This window comes from Anopheles arabiensis, chromosome 2, assembly GCF_016920715.1.
Source record: "Anopheles arabiensis isolate DONGOLA chromosome 2, AaraD3, whole genome shotgun sequence".
Lineage (NCBI taxonomy): Eukaryota > Metazoa > Arthropoda > Insecta > Diptera > Culicidae > Anopheles > Anopheles arabiensis.
Window position 1 is genome coordinate 20134775 of NC_053517.1, and position 17693 is coordinate 20152467.

Here is a 17693-nt window from a genome sequence, read left to right on the forward strand (position 1 = left end):
TTTTCCCTCCTAACCTTCTCTCTCGCTGTGCGTTCTATACCAATCGTTAATAATAATAATTGTGTTAATTGAAACCTATTCCAAAGCTTCTGTTTACGCTAGAGATTAATTGCATCGCGTGCGCTCGCACACACTGGCTGTTTGCACAACCGCACACAATCTAATTATTGTGCAACCCCCTGGTGCGGATAGTGGGAGAAGGAGGCTTTTTTGTTCCCCAGCTCCTCCCTTATACCCCATCTCCCGTACCCTAATAATCACAATCATAAGCAAAACCCGATCCCGACACGCATTAAATCCTTGCCGCGGTGTCAGAGGTGCCAATTTTGAGTTTGCCAAATGGATTGATTTGCATCATCGCTTTTGTGCAGATGGGTGGCAGTTTTGGCGGATGGTAGCCCTGTGGGAAGGAGGTAATGAACACCATGTAGCAAAACAAAGCTCATTACTGTCTTTTGCATATAAATGAGCGCGGCAAGCATTATGGATGTGTGTGTGTGGCGTACACACATTATTTGGCAAAGGCCATCCGATCGCACTTTCGTCGGGGTCGTTCGTCGTCCGGCAATTAGAGCCCATGCCTCACTCAGCATTCCCAGCTCGATTCCACCCCCAACCAGCTAATGCTTTGTTTCCGTGCCTTTTGATTGGGCTTGCAACGGGATTAGTCCAACCACCGACGCCCAATGATGCATCCTTGCTTCATCGAATTGTTAGAATTTGTAGCATGTGTGTGTGTGTGTTTATGTGTGCTAAAAATTAATCGCCGGATAAGTGAGCGCTCTCTTCAGTGGCTTTACGCAGTAGGCCCGCATTCCATCCCAGCGGCAGTTTTCCCTTGACCCTTGAACATTACCTCACCAGAGCAGGAATCCTACCCTTTTCCCCTTCCTCTTCTAATCCTGCTGTCACAGTTCCGATCCAGTGCCTGCCTGGTGTGGCGTTGGCAAGATGCGGAACCCTGGTAGTGAGTGCCGAACGAAAGTGGGTCAAGCTTTCCGGCAAGGGCCGGGATAATCAACCAATGGATTGCTGCAGTCGATTCTAAAACGGGGCATTATTTTTCGTTTCATTGCAGATACGGTCAGGGCGAGAACACGTCAACGGGTGTGGTGGTGTAGGCTACCGTCGTGTGCGGTCACCGTGCGCCTAGATGCCATACGGGCATCTCGCTCTGGGTGCAGTCGGGCGAGAGATTCATAAATAAATCCACCACCACCAACCACCAACGGCCATCCCCCTTTTGATCGCACTCCCCGTTAGAGGCCAATAATGCTGCTGCTGTTGATCCCAAGGTAACGATGATGCATCGTGCGTGCAACGACCAAAAACCTGTCCCGGCCAGTGGCTGCATCGCTGCGCTGGATGCATAATCCCCCGGGTTCAGCAAATCCGGGGAATTATCGTCTCGATTGTGTGTGGTACTTTGTTATTTGCGGCGGGGGCGAATGAAGTTAAGGATGCACATTATTTATGCAAAAACAGAAAGCCCACTCTAAGCTTGTGGGTGCGTGCGTGTGTGCGTGTGTGGTCTGCCGACTGTCAGGGGCAGATCGTTGCGTCCGTTGCCTATCGAAGGCTGTATGGCATTTCGATTGGTTTCAGCTCGATTAAGGCGAAGACAGAGACGAACGCTGTTGGGTTAAGGCATTGGTTTGAAGAGCTTCGAGATATACCAGACATCGCTGACAAAAGAAGTAATCTCAGTTGTGCTATGATGCTACACATGGATTACTAAAGCTAGTGCGGTAAAGTGTACGGGATTGTTTTGGGCCTACAAAACAGCAGAAACTAGCATGCGATAAGACGTTCATTTCAACAATAATATTTTCCGAGAAATAATAATCCAAACAAACAATGCCTTCCAAAACGCATCACGCCATGGCCGTGTGTAACTCCCAACGTAATGGGACCAAGAACACCTCAAACTCGTTCCGAGAATCTGAGGGAGCACAAGCCTTCAGTTGAAAGCGCTCAATTCTAGCAGGGCAGCTTACCCAACACACACACACCATGATAAAGCAAATATTTACATACAAAACCTCCAAACATTCACTTCCGGGAGGCTTTCCCGGTACGATGCGGGGCCGCTTTACCAATTTTTGAAAAGGATAGTCCCTCCCCACTTCGACAACCAGTTCAGAACGTTCGTTGCTAAACATTCAATATGTTCCCTTCTCAAAAATCAACCAGAGACGCGTTCGACACGATCGATGAATGTAATGCTGGGCTGTAATTTTGCCTTCCTCACCACCCGGGAAGGTGCAAAAATTGTACATTGGAATTAAATTTTAATCACACACCCTTTTGGGCAACGATTTATCGGCAACGGGTTTTCCATTAGCTTCAGGGCCACCTCGGGCCAACCTGCACACCGCACTGCACCGACCGGTCGGACGGTCGGTATACTTAAGGATTGGGAATAGGAAAATTATCGAAATCAATTATAGCAAATCACAGTCATTTTCTGCTCCATTATGTTCTCTCGCCAGCCGCGCAATGCCATACAAGTCGCTTGTGCTGTGCAAAGAAGTCGTGCGGTGAGCTAGGGAAACTAAGGGTAAGGGCAGAACACACAGTCCTCCCCACAGTCCTACCAGTTCGGAGCTAACCTCTGGAGCCGCAGCGTGGAGGTGTTGAAAGTACGGTGAAAAGTGAAATAAAATTCCCAGCAGTAAAGTGAACCAGCAGACGGGTTCGAGCAAACTCTCACTGCGCCACGGGAGAGCAAATGCAATGGGGTTGAAAAAGAAAATGCTCCATGTTCGAGTGCCGTGTTGGAAAGATGGATATTTCCTTCCATTTCGACACGGCATGAGACATGGCCTATCGAATTATTACTCTACTTTTGCTCTTATTTTTCCAAGCATCAGCCTCCATGTATCACGGGGTACGATGAAAAGCGGAATTGGATTTGGGGTCCTGCTTCTGCTTCGCTTCGATTTCCAATCCTTCGTATGTCGTGCGCCTTTTCCGAGGTTTGCCACACGAGGCGCACACGATCCTTCATCTCACGCTTCTCCCGTACACAGCACTGCTCGCTCGCTAAGGCTTTTATCTTATTTTCATTCATTTACTTCGCCCTAATAGGATTAGCGATTTGTTACTGCTCGCATGTTTGCCTCGCTGCCATGGGATGGTACCGTGTTCCTCCTGCGGGAAAGCGCCTGTAGCGTTCGATGCCAATTGCTTAATGACGGATCTGCCGTATCTGTGTGCCTGTTTCTTGCTGGCTCTGTTATCATCTCGTTAGAGCGTTAGCATAGGAGCGCAGAAGAAGTAAAAAACATATCGTGAAATACGATCCGTTAGCACGTTCTCGAACCTGTCAGACATGGTCGGAATTAAAGAAGGAAAAGAGTTGACAGAGTCTTCGTTGTTGGGTCCTAGCAAATGGGTGGGAATAATAATCGCAAGCATTACTGATAGTGTTCGAACGAGCAGAAAGGAAGAGTTTAATATCTCAATTGGTCTCAGTAAAGAGACTGTTTTCAGCAAGGGAAATCATTTCAATCGCATGGAAGCAAATGATCATTAAGAGTCTTTGAATTGCATACATTGAGGCGCATTGCAGCAGAAACATCCTGGTGGATCCTTTTCTTTTGCACAACGCCTAAATGTAGGCAAATGTTATCTGCTAGTATGCTTATTCAAATTGTAGGTAATTCTCATCCATTTTCTTAACTTCTAATCCACTTAATGATGAAATCTACAGACTTACTGTACCACCTGCAATTGCCGGAAAGAAACCATCATGCTTTTGAAGTGCACTCACAAATCATCGTAATGATTTTTAATCATCGTATCAACCAACGCACAGTCCCTCACACCCAGTAAACCCTACACAGTCTGGGTGAGCGTTGGAAAATGCATCCCCCCAAAGCGTACAGCTCACTTAACCACTAATCAACCGAGTTGGCTACATGTTGGCTACGGCAAACGACAGGCAGGACGAGGGCGGCAAACTAACGAGCATGGCTTCTGCAACACTGTAATCATGTTATGCTTCCGTTACGCACGATGCATACCGATCACAATCAAGATGCGGCATGCAGTCGGGTACAATGTTGCTACATTTCAAATACTGATAAAATGTTGAAAGATACGCATTCCCGAGATAGCCTACAGAAACACAGAAACGCAACCGTATCGTTTTTCAACGGTAAGATAAAAAGGCACTCATACACAGCACCCCGCTGCCGATGTTTCTCGTTAGAAGCCGAGATTACATTTCGAACATATCCAATCTCACCGTTACCGGTACCAGGTTGGCAGGCAGGGGACGGGGGCGATGCTAGGACGACATTTGCTCAAGCTTGCTGGTCTGCTCAATAATGTAGCGATCGAAACGAGGGAGAGCAAAAGGTCCATCCGATCCGGACCGTACAAAAGATGTCGCCAAGACAAAGTCCTCTCAACTCGCCGCAATATGCGGGGAGAGAGGTGGAGGGGTTTTTAGAGGTGGGTGGTACAGATATTGCTTTGCTGTATGCTGCAGCGTGTGCCTTAATAATCGAGTTATAATTCCATTGCAGCCTTTCCAATGCCTTTATCACTGATGGAAGCAACAAAAAAGAACCCACGAGAACCGCCGGTATGGGTTGATGGGGAAGAGTTGAGCTTCGAGATAACCTGGAAATTCAATCTGTCGCCCTAGTTTCGTTCCACCGATGGTGGAAAAATCCTTCCAATCGTCCTAGAGCATCATCACCCGTCAGCAAAACGTTGATAGAATGGCGACCAAAGGGAAAAGCATTTCTTGACGCTATTTTCTCCTTTAAAGGAAGACATTTACTGCGAGCACTCAAACACTACCCCTCTGTACGCTGGAGTGTCGTATACTACCTTGCTTTTGCTATCCCACCCACCTCACCAAGTCGCTGGTTTTTGGCTGAGCTTGAGCTTTTCTTTTCATCGTGTGCTTCAAAGCCAAGATGTGCTAAGGCGCAACAATTTGCTTCCAATATTCGCTCCTTTTCTCTCGTTCTCTCTCTCTCTCTCTCTCTCTCTCTCTCTCTCTCTCTCTCTCTCTCTCTGTGCTCCTGCGTGTCGCCTTTTGTTATCCATTATCACTCACGAGCCGGGCTTCGACACTACACTAGGCTAGAATATCAAAGGCGGCCATTGCGAACTCTGCGTGTGTGTGCGCAGCCCAACAGTGGGCAGAAAAACTTGCCCCCCGCTCCAAGCACACCACACTACTCTCCAAATCAACTAACCTATCCATTTCGCAGCCGTTAACTTTTATTTTCCACCACCTCCTCGCTCCCTTGTAGCATACAATCACGCCAGCGTTGCAAAAGCCGCACGGAAACAAAGGGCAAAATCTTTTGCCATGAAATTTACATAACCGTATTCATCCCGTTTGCCCGATTGTTCCTTTTAAAACAATAGAGCCGTGGGGTGGTGAGCTTCGGGATGGGAAAATGCTGATGGCAACACATACACATTCTGAATACAACGGCAATCTAGCATACGTGTGGCACTCTCTCTACTTCTTTCTTTCCCAACATTCTCTCTCTGCTTCTCTCTCTCTCTCTCTCTTTCTCTCTCTCTCTCATCATAGTGCAGTGGTAGTATCAGCTTTTAATAGTGTTGCCCTAACGGTGGAGAAAGCCCACCCTAGCTGAAAGCTAAACCTTTGTGCTACTGTTATGCTGAAAAGGATGAGGAAAAAAGCCGTTACAATAGCGAAATGCTCTTCGGCGAAATGGAAAGAAAGCGAACAACGGGCCTGCCTTGGTGTTTGTGCCCGTTCGTTTGTGTGCCCGTTCCCGTTTCGTGTCCGCTTTTGTCGTCCGCCTCGAAAACGGCTTCGTTATGACAGTTGGTAGCAGTGTGCATTGCCTAGATGCAGGCGCTTGGCGTTGCTGGCGCTCCATTGTCACTGCTACAGTTTCTTCCCCCTGTTTAATGCCGACCCTCCGTCGTATTTGGTTTCGAATCCCGTCGACTGTTGCATCCGCTGTTGCAGCTCGGCATGCAGCACACACCGTTCGTCGGTGGATCGAATCCGATCCTTGATTGCCCAAATGAATGCACTGCGTGTAGGGAGCGCCTAGTGTTACGCTCCCGTAGCTCCTGAATACCGTTGTTTCACGTTGAATGATGGCATCCCGCCTTCTACCCAGCGCCCAATCCGGTCGAAACAAAAGCAACCAAAATCGTCACAATCATCCATTCTTGCACTGCACCGACAACGACCCTCCTTTTACTCCTCGTCACAAAGGATGAAGGGAGGAGGGTGCGGGCTAATGTCACGACATTCACCATTATGATTGAAAGTATCTTTCGCGAAAAATGCGGTCTGCCGGTGTTGACCTACTTTTGGAGCCGCGGAGACTGCTTTTCTGTGGGAATTTTCATCGCCGTAAAAAAAGGGGAAATGCACACAGATAAGTCATGCGGGGTTTTTGGTTGGGAAGGGGGAGGGGTGGTGTGGTTTTCCCATCATCAAAATGTTCTTCCGCTCATATGATCAGAAACATGGCATCCTTAATTAGAAAAAAGAAAGATGTGTTCACCTCTTATTGTGCCAGCCGGCTGCGTGCGTGGTTACATTTTCTTCGACAACACACTCTCGGGAGCCGTAAATAAATCCTTTCCCACCGGCACATCTCACCCGCCCAACCACACACGCAGCCTTTTAGGAAAGCTTGTACAAAGCTCTAACCAGCTAACTCCACTCCAACTCCAAGGGGTTGTTTGTTACCACGGGCGGAAATACAACAACGGAAGCCGATTTCCTGCTTTACATCTCGCGTAACCCGAAAATGGGGTTGAAGTGGGGAGGTGCCCCCACCCACGGCTGAATGTGTAATGAATATTTATACGATCCTTCGCCGAAATAGCCCACGGCGTCCAGGACCGCGACGTCCTCCTTTCGGCACGCGCCCACTTACACACACACACAAACAGAGAAAGGCGCTCGCTCACCCGCGCTATGGCCCTCGCGGGGATGATTAAGCTGTTTTAAACTGCTTCTTCCATCGGGCGCTCCGGTGCGCTGGTACCGTTGCGGCCTAACGTCATGTCGCGCGTGCCGTGACAACAGTGGGCTTCGGTCCTTTGGTTTGAAACGGGAAACGCAGTCAATTAAGTCGCTAGCCCCGGCAGTACTCGGGCGTCAGTCTGGCATTCCGGCGGGCTCGCAATAAAACTCGCTTGCCGGGCCGCACCGGGTAGCACCGGGTGAGCTTGTACACTATCATCAGCAGTATCATTGCCATCGTAGGGAGAGAGAGAGCGATAGAGAAGGCGTGGGGGTCGTTATGACCCCAAACGGTAATGTGGTTGTCAGCGGTACACGACTACCGTCGAAATAGGGCAGCACACCGATTCAACATGCAGATTACTTCGCACTTAATTGTTTTTGCACTGCACTGCACGCTTCGGCCAAGGCTCGAATGGGACCCTGGACGACGATTTGGAGCTCCGGGCTTAACGGGTTGTACCTTCCGCCCTCAAAACATTTATCCTTACGCGTCCGTACTCCACGTCCACGTTGACAAAGCAAAGCGGGATGGATGTCCCGACGGGTCCCGCTCCTGGTACGGCCTTGGCCCCCAACCCACCGTTCCGAGCGAGAAGTCGTGAAACGAGCCGTGTGAACCCGTGTCGCAAGCGCGCCAAGTAATCCGCACCATTGTTTGCACCCCCCCCCCCCCATCCCTGATCATCCCCCAGCCACACACTCCCTGGTGTACACCGATCCGTCAGTGAACCGTCAGCGCTGGTACAGCATAAACGCCGTCTCGCGTTATCACAGCCTGCACATCTATATGATTAATTTTTATGTTCTGGCAGATGTCGCGCTCAATTTCGCGCAAACAATAGCGCGATTGTACCGAGATCTGCTACCACCGCCGCCGTCGCCGCCGTCTTGCCACCACGCACCATGGTAACGTCGGTCTTGTCGGCCCCGGAAATCAAACTCCAGCTCGGGTGGGTGAATGTTGTTTTTTTCTTCTTTTTTGCAAACCGTTCGGAATCCGAGTTGGCAGCGACGACGCTGCACAATAAATAATCGTACTAGTGCTTGTTTACTTTGTCCCCTTTCTTTTTCTACACTCTCTCCATCACTCCCACTCAACGGGGGGGGGGCTCAATAAAGTGTACCAGCTTCCACCGTTCACTGATTGACTGCCCGTAAAGCCCGGCAATCCCGCCCGATCCCGCCAGTCGTTTGCGGCCTGTACAAGCACGACCTCACGTTTATAGGAAACCGCATAATTTATTGAGCAATAACTTGGCCACAGTAGCGACCGGGGCCCGAGTCCGGGCAAACCGCAACCCATTCTGTTGTTTACTCCTTTTTTTTTGCTTTTTTGTTAGTTAGAATGACCATCAATTTTAAATTATCTCATACGCTCCTGCTGGCTTTTCTGGCTTTGTTTCTACCAACTGGCGGTTTGATTTCCATGGCAACAAATCGGTCGCAACTCGATGTTTTATACATTTTTAAAAAGCACACATAAAGCCCCAGTAAAGGTGCCTGGAACTGCTGTAGCTGCTGGGGAGGGGGTACGTGTAGAGCACGCCAAACCCCACAGGCGCAACTAATGTGGCAATGTCGATCGTGATCGTTTTGCGCGCTGATGATTGTCATCGAATTAAAGAGCTATTTAGTTGTTTGCTTCTTCCCCCCTGTTTCTGCGCTTTGATGAATGTTTGCCGGTAACACCGGTTGCATTGGGAAAGCCTTTTCCACGTACTGTTTGTTGCACCTGCTGCATTTTTCCCCCCAGTCTATTCTCCTCCTCATTAACCGACAAACAGGTTCAGCGCGGATCGGTTCGCAAGTAACTTCGCCTTCGTCCGTGGCAAACGCAATTGCAAAACACAGTGCACGTTGCACAGCGCACCCTCGAGCTGTACATTATAATTGAATGATTTCACCACACACACACACACACACACACACACACACACACATAGAACAAAGTCCCTTTCTCTACACACTCGCCTCGTGTTGCCTGTACCGGTAGTGGCATCGGGCAACAGGTGCTAATCCCGCCGCTTCACGACACGGCAAGATACATCAGCCGCACGCAGAGCGACACGGCGACACGCACGGGCACCAGCTTTCCACCCAAACCCTGTACCAGCCGTCCGCCACAAACACATACGGGTTAAGCCCGTTCACTGGTTCACAAACTCCACAAACAAGCAGCATAATTATTCAATAAAGCATAATTCCCACCACCCGGCTCGAGGTTCGCCGTCAGTGTGCGATTTCAGAAGCGATCACACACAGACACACACACACTTTCGGGCCAGACACACTTCCGCTCCAACCGGGTGCCAGATCAGTCTGTTGGCGCAACAAACTCGGCCGGCCCTTGCGTACGTGTTGTCCGACTTTTCCGGTCCAACATGTGTGTGTGTGTGTGTGTCTGTACACCGGGTTGCTTGTCGAGATGGAGAACGAAGCCGAAGAAATGCTCCATCCATCGGGCAGTACCGCCCATGACCCACCACAACATGGTCCGGACGGTACAACAACCACCTCATCGCAACATCCCGCCCGATCACCAGTCACCAACAAGCTTTAACGACCTGAAATGAAACCTAATAGAATGCTCGGACAGGCGCGAGAAGACGACGAGATACGGCGACGCTTATCGCGCAATGCCGCTTATCAGCTGCGTATGTGTGTTTGGACGGTGCTGCTGCTTCTGCTGCAGCAGGGTTGCTTCGGTAGTTTTCCGCTTTTAAAAACTCCATCCATACCGGCACTTTCCGAGCCACTTTAATTAAGCGAACTCCGTTTTAGTTTTAGTTTCGTCGGGCAATTCGCAATTCGCCACCTAATTGTGCCCGTTTCTTTTGCCCGCTGTATGATTAAATTTACACTCAGGCGTACTGCAACAACCGGCTAGTCCACAGGACTCAACACAGCTCGCTTCTCTCCATCTCTCTCTCTGTCCTGTTCCCTCTCGCTCCGTATATACAATCAAATATTGGAGCAAACTTTTTGGACCGTCTCCCAGCAGCTTGGCCGCTTCACAGTTGCAACTAGCGGTGATGAATGTTTGATAGAGCAGTCCGGTGTGTTCGTGTACGTGCCGCGGGAAGAAAAACCCATTCGTTCCGCCCATCCCAACACGAGGCGCGAGCGCAAGCGATAAGCGATGCCACCGACCAGCCCGGGCACGGCCAAGAGCTTACCCAAACAAACCGTTACATTACATTATTAAATCGCTGCCCACCGTCGGTCGCGGACGTACCCGCGGGTCCCGAGCTTGGCAGACTTGGAAGCGAACGGATTGCCTGGCTGTCATCCCAAGTTGCCCGTTGTGATTCTGGCCACGCGCGCGCGCCCGTCCGCCAGCGATAGTTCTGTGATAGCGGTGCAGATAGAGAGCAGTGCAGAGGGCTGGGGACAGTGAGTAGCAGCATCGTCTCTTAGCTAACCGTAACGAAGAGAGCGGTACGGGATCGGATTGGCAAAAACGGTGCAAATCAACGCTCCAAATTCAGCGCTCAGTATCCGTGCCATGTCACAGGAGAAAGCTAAGAAGTTCGGAACGTTAAGAGAGTGAAAGTGGTGTTCTTAAATCATTCATTACGCGCAAACAAAGCCACGTAGAGTCAACGACACTGTGGGACGCTAGTGCTACTGTGGAGCATTCAGACAACGAAATCTGAGCTGTGCTGCATCAAAAACGTTAGAGTGTTTGTACCGTTGCCCCATCCAGTTGGGGTGAGAAGAGAAGGTATCTTATCGAAGTGATAAGCGGAACGTGTAAGGCACCAAACCCTATCTGGTGATAAGTGAGACGCAAAATCCCGTTCGTGGTTTGTGATAAAAATCGAAACCCCCGTAAGCTCTGATCGGTTGTTTGTGCGATCGATTCGTCTTAACCATTTCCGGCTTGCGTTGGTAAATTGCAATTTGTTTATCTAGTGTGCTGTGACGTGGAGTTTTGACAGGTTGACGCAAGTGTATTCTGAAACGTTTCTGGAAGATTGCAAGGAAGTGTTTTTGTTGGGTGTTGGTGGTTTTGTTACAGAATTTGCTGTTATTCATCAAGAATTGCATTGAAAGGGGAAAACATACGTAAGTTTCTGTTACAATTCACTTAGAAATTTATGATGACTATGGATCTTCCATGCGACAAAAAAACACATTGGTGATAGCAATGAAGTTCTGAAGTTGGTTTCTACAAGCAAACACACGATACCTGCACCATTCAAACAAACAGAAAATCGCCAACTAGATTGCTCTTTGGCGCGATTTTGTTTGATTTGATGTATGTATGCATTGCACTTCACCGAGTCACTCGTTTTTTTCCTTAGGTGCCAATACGTACACGCACTCTCTCTATCTCACACTCACACACACACACACACGATAAAAGCTTTTCAGTGTAATTTCATTACCCCGGCATTGGAAGTCCCTGGAACGGTGAACAGAACGAACCAACGAACGAACGGGAAAGCCTAAGATATTATTCATGAAGGGCTTGCCGATCGAATTGGAACTCACCAGTGTTCGAACTGGACCGGTCGGTGGGAAAATAATTGAACCACAGGAAACTTTTAAGCGGGAGAGCAAGAGATCGCCCACCCCATTTCCCGCCTCTCAGGCTGGTGGTAGAAAAATCACGTACAGAAAGAATTCGCTCAAAAGTTAACGAACGCTTCTTCACCGGTTTCTCGCGAAACTCGATCGATAATTCATCCCTTTTTGTTCTTCGAAATGTGCTCAAGTGTTGATGTGCGTTCTTCACCATGTGGGAAGCTTTGTGCTTGTGTGTGTGTCTGACTCTGTTTGCTCAGAATCCTTACATTAGCCCGAAGGGCGGGCAGCAACCGTTCGACAGAACCAGCGAACGAACGGACTGATTGGATGCTGGATCGATTAAAATCATTTCATTAATGGCTGGAAAGGATCATAAAAAAGCGTCAAGCATTTCGCAATCGGAGCGCCGCTTTGTTAGCTTCTTTGTTGGAATCTAACCAACGCAGCCAGCGATTCATGTTATCTTGGCAGCCCCAACTTCGTTCCTAGGACTCGAATCCAATCGTTCAACACCATAAACCATGCTTTGCTTTGGTGTTTTTTTTTTGTTTTGCTCTCGAGGAGCGCGCCATGGAAAGACAGGGAGGATATTTATTCAATCCACAGCTTTATGTCCACAGAAAGTTCGAATCGATCGCACGACTTGTGTCGCTTCCAATGTTGCCGTGATGAATGCTTTTCGCCAACCGTTGAAGGTTGGCCAATTTATTGCGATAAGACACTTCGCTCGAGACCGGTTGGAAATGTACCAAAGATTCAGTGGTATTTAAGCTGTTTACGAACTTTTGTTACTTGTTCTTCATTTTAACACAAACAAGGTTCTCTGTTGAGGTCAGGCATGGTACAATTGTAATGCTCCCTGGATGATGATTGGCTATCTTAAGCATTGCATACTTCTAGGAGTTACCGGCAAGGGATTAACGCGCCTAAAGGTATGCAATTGAAACTCAATAGTTACTTTTTATGATGAATAGTTCCCAATGGACTATTTATTCAACTAACCAGGCATGTATACACCAAATAATCTCTCTCAACTCAATATATAAACGGGTTGGCTATAAATTCGTAGAAAAACGCCGTTCTCTATGCAACCAACATCTTGAGAAACACTGCGTTCGAAGACGGATCGACCATACCGAACAGGGCATTTGTTTTCCTGCACTGTTTACCAGTACGGTAAAGACACTTTTTCAAAGGCACCGCTTACCTGGGGAGCTAAAAACGGGGTCACGCATTAAAAATCCAACAGCGGTTCAAAGCAGCGGAGCGCACTGGAAGAAACAGTCCCTCAAATTAGTGTCATCAATTTCACCGTGGCGACTATTAATCGTTTGGAAAGCGGTGTTTGCCTTCTGGTGCACCCTTCCGGCAGCTGATGGCGAAGAAAAAGACCCTCTGTTTAGCGTCACTCATACATCTGCTGCGGCTGCAAAGAGACGCGGGACACTTTTGAACGTTTGTTTAGTGTCGTTCGTCTTGTGGGCAGGCACATGGGCCATTATTTCGGTACGGTTGTCGGATAATAACAACACCTTAGCTTTTTGCCGCTATTACCGCTGCGTCACACTCACAGCGACAGGGGAAGGTTTGTCCTCCGGTACCGAAAACACACACACACAACCTTCTGACAAGAGGGCAAAGTGTGAAATAAATCAAGATTTTTCATGGTTGACCCAATTCGCTACGTCTTCGTCGCAAATCATCTTGAGTGTACCCGCCTCCCGCGTATTTCCCCCCTTCGTAACTCGCTTTATCACTTATACCAATGCTATAGGATGTGCTCCAAAACAAAACGTAAAAAATGACCCTTAAAGTGCACCAAAGCGAAAGAGAAAGATGGCTGCACTGGGCAAAGCTGGAAGAGCGAACCCAATCCCCTTGAGTTGCACTGGTGCACCTGATCTTGTCCTCAGCACCCACGAGCGCCACAGGAAAGTGGTTGTCGCCTACAGTATTTGATCAGGGATAAACTAACTCGTTGGCCTTGGCACTCGGTTGGCAGGAAAATGGGAGAAAAAGCACAAACAGTAAAGCTTTTTCATTGGATGAGCTAGCTTGGAAGGACAAAAAAAACTGGAACTGGAACGCATTCCACTTCCGTTGTACTCCCACCACTAGGGAAAAAAAGAATCGGCCCTTCGCCGACAAACGGGCGAAAGGTGGGCCGCGAAAACAGGTGCTAGGGCTGGTGTCTTTAGCTGCAACTTTGTTTATCTTTACCTTTCCCCACACAAAAAATAGAAGCCTCTTATGGATGTTGCAAATGGATGGGGAGAGAGAGATAGATAGAGAGTACAACTACCCAAGCTGTACAACGTCTCGTTTTTCCTTCTCTTTGAAATAATTTCTACAACTTATTTCGCTGCTAGTTGCGCTGCTGGTTGCATCAGGGGGGTTCCTAGAATTGCATATAATTTTACAACCTGCAGTAAGAGAAAAAAACCCGCAATAAGAGGAAAAACCTGCAGTGTAACGATGACCACCGTAAGCAATGAGCACGGAAACCGGATATAGAAGTCAAGCGAACGGTGGTGCCATCGAGCAGAAGGTAAAAATATTAATACTTTGTGGGCGCAGTGGGAGCTGACCTCGAGCTGGGACTTTTAAGCGAACAATTTCTCTTGCAGCTAAGCGGCTGGTTTCGTTCCCAACCCGTCTTTAAGTGCTATAAGTAATGAAAATGCTACCCGCAATATTCGGTAACAAGGTTGCATTACAACATGAAGTCGCTCTTGAAAAGCAGAAAGCATAACTAATGATTGTACTGTCGACATCCTAATTGCATACCTTAAGGCGTCACTGTGGTAAACGTAGTTGGATTGAAACAAAAACGCCTCAAAGTATGCAAACTGTATTACAAATATGCAATATTAATTTCGAAACTGTCGGCATAATCGTGAACAAGTTATGGTTCCATCGGAACCAGTCCCATCAACTGGCTGTAGGTCCCCGATACTATCTGAAATATTACGGGAGCAACCTGTTATCAACCTATTAGCAATAAATATGGCACCCTGCTTGATGCTCGAAGCACAAGCCACTGGCAATCTCCATCGTACCATCGAACTTCAATCATTTTCATTTGAAACTGGTTCTGACAGATCGGTTTCCGTATCGTTGGCTTGCCGTTTCTCCTTCCAGTTCTCGTTCCATGAGCTCGCAGCACTCGTCCCTCGGCGGGACAGATGTTCGGCAGCACTTAAACAACCCACTTAACCCACAGTGGACGTCCCAAAATTTACTTCACAGTCTCTTAACATCTATCTCTCATAGCACACTTACACAGTCACGCTCAGCACACACACACACACACACACAGAAATGTAAAGAGGAAGCGTCGCATAGGGCGAACCCCAGGGAAAAGCCAGGGAAGCTTCATAAACCGTACAAAGTTGCCAGCCAATTTTCAACGGGGTGGGTTTACCATCCTTTCTTTCATCATGAGCATGAGCTTCGAACCCCACTACGTGTGTGTGTGTGGGTAGGTGGGTGTGTATCCATAAAATGAGCTTTGCTCTGCACAAAATCCCATTTGCGCACAATTGCTCCCGAAAGTCGGCAAAACTCGCAAACCCAATGGAACCAACGGGTCCACTATTTCGAAAGATATTGCGAAGCCCGGGAACCACTCAGTTGTCGCAGAAACCGGGAAATATCAGAATGGAGCCGAACAAGCCGAAACCACCACCTCCCCGGTTTGCCGACCGAAAAAAAAAGTTGTTGAGTAAGCGTAGTCTTCCTACCCTAGTGTAGAGAGAGAGAGGGGTGTACCGTGGGATGCGCCGAGCACAAAGGAGCAACGAAAAAGGGGAGACAACCAACAAAAAAACCAGCGGCAAGAAAAATCCAATTCAAATTTTCCAAAGCCTGGGCCCACCGTTCCGGAACATGAATACTGAAATAGCGCGCGCCCGCACACGCCCCACACGGGAACGCTACCCAACAACCCCCTCCATTGGAGGTCCCCCAAAGTCTCCTTCCCTCCTCAGTTTCTTCCACCACCGCTTTTCGGCCATTCGACAAGACTTTTCTCGCTCGCCGCGGGCGAAACAAACGAACGACTTAACACTCAATCGAGAGCAGCACTTTGCGATGGAGTGGAAATGTGTTTAATTAAATCTCCAACTTCTTTCCAGTTGATTTGATATTCAAATTTCGAAAATCCATTTCGAACAACCATTTGCTTCCCCCCGCGCACCATTGTTTCCCGCTGTTTCTACCCATTACTCAAACCTGATTCTTAACGGGTTTTTTTAAGGACCGTTCCTTCTCGTCCTTTCATTTCGTACTTCATCTTGTTTCCTTTTTTTTGTCTACCCTGGCCAGGGCCTGTCTTTTCATCGCGAGAATTAAATGACAAAAAGTGCGCATTTGTGTAACAGGCACAATTCAATGGAACCAAGTCCTTCCGTAAATACACACTCAGGCACACGCAAACACTCTCGCGTCTTCCTGTTGCTTGCATGTTGATGAACATCTTCCTTGCTCGCGTACACATTGTGCACCTCGCGTTGGTTTAGTTAGGTCGGCTGCTTTTGACTCAGCGTCGCTTTCATTCTACACCTTGTGTAGAATACACACACACACTAGCTTTCAATTTTCCACTGTCCTCAAGATTGGCATCGAAACAGACAGACTTTCATTAGGGAGGGCAAAATTGGACTTTCTTCGTAGCGTCTGTTTTTTTTTTTTAATTTTTTTTCCTTCCTTTGCCCAACGCTCGGGCATCCGCTGGCGTCTGTCTCTGGTTGCTGTTCTGTATTGTTTGAGATTAAAGGCGTGAATGGCATTTCGTGTAGGTGAGAAGAGTCCTTTCGAATGCTCTTTCATTTATTTGCAAATTTTCCGGGAATTTCACGGGACTCGAGCATTTTAAGCCGCTTCTATCACACGCTTCCTCCTGTAGCTTTGTGTTGAAGAAGATGTTTTTTTTTTATTACACGCACACAAAGCTGTAGCGAAACAGGATTAGCAAATTTGACTCAAAGTATAGCCATGCTTTAAAGCCTCCGTTAATTTAGCGAGTGACCAATAATCATGCCCTTCAAGGCGATTAAATTGGGCCGACCATGGAAATGGTGCAATTACACTTCACGGAATGGTAATCAAACCAAGTCAATTACAGAAAACGATGTCATAGAAAATCAATTACATCTACGTTGTTAGACGCTCAATTGTTATGGCACTTCTTGAGCGGCTGAACAACGATCAGCAACTTGTACAATCAATAGCCATTGTGCATTAATATGAACTAAGATGTTTTCAATCAGTCAAATGATTCCTTAATCTATTAGGTCTTATTGATACTAAATTGCCAGTTTTATGATAATTTCCCTCATAATACTAAACATCATGAGAATCACGCAAAATAAATGAACTTTGTTGTGCAGATTGCCTAATTTACGGCGTATTTTCGACTATTGAGGTTTTCTTTTATGAAATACGTGAAAAAGGACAGTTTTGAGTGTGCTTGTTAATATTATTCAAATATCAATCTGAATTAAGGGTTGAAACAACAAAACTTTGCGACATTAATGTTATAAAACGAATAATACGCATTCCCGTGAACATTCCACGTTCCCAACACTACGATAAGCATCCTCACAGCAAGAGTCAGCTGTGGCAAAAACCGAACCGGCACTAATTACCACGCAACCGAAAGGGAGCGAGAGGAGAGTCGTCCACCACACGTTAAATTATGTGCACATTGGATGCATTTTTCCATTAAACCGAACCGAAGGTGCACCAAACCACCAAATGAAAACAAATTCGATGATACACTTGCCCGAAAAAGAAAAAAAGAAAAGCTCCTGCTACGTACAGCATAACACATCCGGAGCGGAAGCGTGTAGCTTTTAACCGCTGCCGCCACCACCACCCCCATCTGCTGGAAGCCCAGCGCAACCAGGAGGGCCACCGCCACCCGACACAGTTCAATAAGTCCATTTTTCCTGTGATTATCGAGTTTGGAGTTCGATTGGGTGTGGGAGTAGCAAAGGTATTTTTTTGTGTTGTCGGTGTTGTACCTTCATTCTGCTGCATTGTGTTTATCCACCTTGGGCACGGTTTGCCCACCAGCGGACGACTGGTGGAAACACGAAACAAACAAAAACAATCAACACAAATCCAAACACACACACACACCGACACGCGCACAGGAAATTTG

General features: G+C 47.8%; 1 protein-coding gene across 8 annotated transcripts in view; it reads left to right on the plus strand.

Moving 5' to 3' along the window:
• Positions 1-17693, plus strand: part of LOC120898206 — a 76917-nt gene that overhangs the window by 42142 nt on the left and 17082 nt on the right. For 4 of the 8 annotated variants that reach the window (XM_040303738.1, XM_040303737.1, XM_040303740.1 and 1 more), the window contains exon 3: positions 1079-1295. The exons of 1 other annotated variant lie outside the window; for it this stretch is intronic. The gene's annotated coding sequence lies outside the window, so the exon portion shown is untranslated. Of the gene's footprint in view, positions 1-1078; positions 1296-10013; positions 11063-17693 lie in introns of those variants that run through there. 3 more of the 8 variants (XM_040303739.1, XM_040303736.1, XM_040303743.1) reach the window with 3 other exon arrangements.